Raw genomic sequence first — 2,729 nt, forward strand, 5'->3', positions numbered from 1 at the left:
TAATTAGTTCATGATTTAGAGTCTCATCTATCCTCTAATCAATGATCTCTTACATTTAAAAAAAAAGCCATGCTTCCACACCGCTCTAATGATTAAAATGCTCAGACTAATGAGGTCCATCCCAGTCACGGGATAAGGACACAGAATAGACCTCAGACTCTAGAATTTGTTGTTACTCCAAGATTCCTACCTTTTTAGACCAGCCCACCTAGGGCACCTAGGTCTCCTCAGTCAGGGACAAACCTCACCCAACTTCATAAGAGAAACGTATCTAATAAAGAATTCAGGTAGTCAATACATATGTTTGTGCAGTTAGTGGCGACACAGACTCAATGGTTGGAGGATATTGGGTCTGCACCTGTTACATCTAAGGATACTCGGGTGGGTTAGTTCATGTAGATGAACCCACCCAATTTTAAAGGCACCAAGGTAGAGAAGGATTCATAGGAGTTTGTGGACGAGATGGAGAAAATTTTCTAGGTGATTCATGTAGATGAGGTGGAAGGCGTGGAATTAGTTGCTTCTCAGCTTAAAAAAGTTGCAAATCAGTGGTATAGCGAGTGGAAAGATTTGTAGGGTGAGACTGCTGAGCCCACAGTATAGGGCGAGTTCGTGAAAGCCTTCCTAGATCGATTCTTTCCTCTAGAGTTGAGGGAGGCCAAAGCTGAAGAGTTTATGAACCTAATGCAAGGAAAAATGAGCGTCAAGGAGTACACTTTGAGTTCAACCAACTAGCCCGTTATGCTCTAGAGTTGGATGGAAATATGAGAGACTGTATAAGGAAATTTGCAACTGACCTTTTTGATAACTTAGTACTGAATGCAAGGGGGTAATACAAAGTAGGGACATGAACTTCTATTGACTATCGATCCATATACAACGGGTAGAGTAGTAGAAAAGGAGAATTACTGAATATAGGACGTAGGATAGGTAGGCCAAGAGGGACAAAATAGCATACCAGAGCCACAATCAGCCGCAGAGAGGTAATTAGGTTAACAAATGGTAGAAGAAAAAGTTTTGGGGTAATGTGCAGTCTGTAGCCAGCGCCCCAATGCCCAGAACCTTAATTGATTGACGATCTCAGAGTTTTCAGACTAATCATGGACCCAGGGAACAGGATACATAGTCGCAGGGGAGTGTGGCACAGCCTGCAAGATCATATCCTTAATGTAACTCGTGTTGAAGGCACCACCAAGGGAGGTGTCAGTTTGGCACCATGGTATGTTATTTGTGCGGCCAACCAGGCCATATACAGCGGGAATGCGCAACAATAACAGGTAATGTTGGGGAAGTTAAGTCACAGGAAAATTCTTTTGCACCACCGCCACCTTAGAAGGGTGCCACTTCAGCTTCCGGGAGCGGCCGCAACTAGTTGTCTGCTTTGTCAAACCTCCAGGAGGCAGAGGCCTCACCAGATGTAGTCATCGGTAGGTTACAAATTTTTTCTCGTGATGTATATGTGTTACTTGATCCCGAGTATACCTTGTCCTATGTGACTCCTTTTGTGGATATTGGTTTTGGGTTTGTGCCCGATGTAATTATAGAACTTTTCTCTATTTCCACTCTGGTGGGTGATTTTGTTCTAGCTAGAAGGGTGTATAGGAATTGTGTTATGTTTGTTTATATCTGGGATATTGTGGCAGACATAATAGAGCTTGATATGGTTAATTTTGATGCCATCTTTGGAATGGATTGGCTCCATTCATGTTATGCCACACTAGACTATAGAACCTGGAAGTTAACTTTTTCTTTTTTGAATAAACTGGTGATAGAGTCGGAGGGGCATTCTTTAGCACCTAGAGGACACTTTATATCTTACCTTAGAGCTCGTAAACTCATCGCCAAGGGTTTTTTGTATCACTTTATTTGGGTCAAAGATTCAAGTACCAAAAGCCCTTCTCTTTAGTCTGTCCCTGTGGTAAATGAATTTCCAAAAGTCTTTCCTGATGATCTCCAAGGAATACCACCTGATACGGAGATATATTTTGGTATTGATTTATTGATAGACACTCATCCTATCTCTATTCAGCCATATAGAATGGCCTCTGCAAAACTGAAAGAGTTGAAAGAGAAGCTAACAGATCTTCTAGACAAAGATTTTATCCGTCCTAGTGTTTCTCCCTGGGTGCACCTGTACTCTTTATGCGAAAGAAAGAAGGCTCCCTATATATATGCATAAATTACGGTCAACCAAATAAGGTCATTGTTAAAAATAAATATCCTCTTCCTATGATCGATGATCTCTTTGACCAACTTCAAGGTGCTAAATACTTTTCAAAGATAGACCTGCGTTTAGGATACCATCAGTTGAATATTTGAGTGTCAGATATTCCCAAAATAGCTTTTTGAACTCGATACGGTCATTATGAATTCTTAGTCATGTCCTTTGAATTGACTAACGCCCCTGCAGCATTCATGGACCTAATGAATAGTATATTTCGTCAGTTTCTAGATTTGTTTCAAATAGTTTTTATTGATGATATTTTGATTTACTCTAAGAGTAAGGAGAACCGTGCCAATCACCTCTGAATCATCCTTCCGACCCTTAAAGATCATATGTTGTACGCAAAATTTTCCAAGTGTGAATTCTGTCTTAATGCTATTGCTTTCTTGGGGCATATTATGTCTAGTGATGGGATTAAGGTTGATCACCAAAAGGTTGAAGTAGTGAAATGATGGACTAGTGATAACGCTCAATCTACAGCTCTCGTGGGAGTGTAAAGCGGTCG

The sequence above is a fragment of the Capsicum annuum genome, unplaced genomic scaffold (genome assembly GCF_002878395.1).
Source record: "Capsicum annuum cultivar UCD-10X-F1 unplaced genomic scaffold, UCD10Xv1.1 ctg81636, whole genome shotgun sequence".
Taxonomy (NCBI): Eukaryota; Viridiplantae; Streptophyta; class Magnoliopsida; order Solanales; family Solanaceae; genus Capsicum; species Capsicum annuum.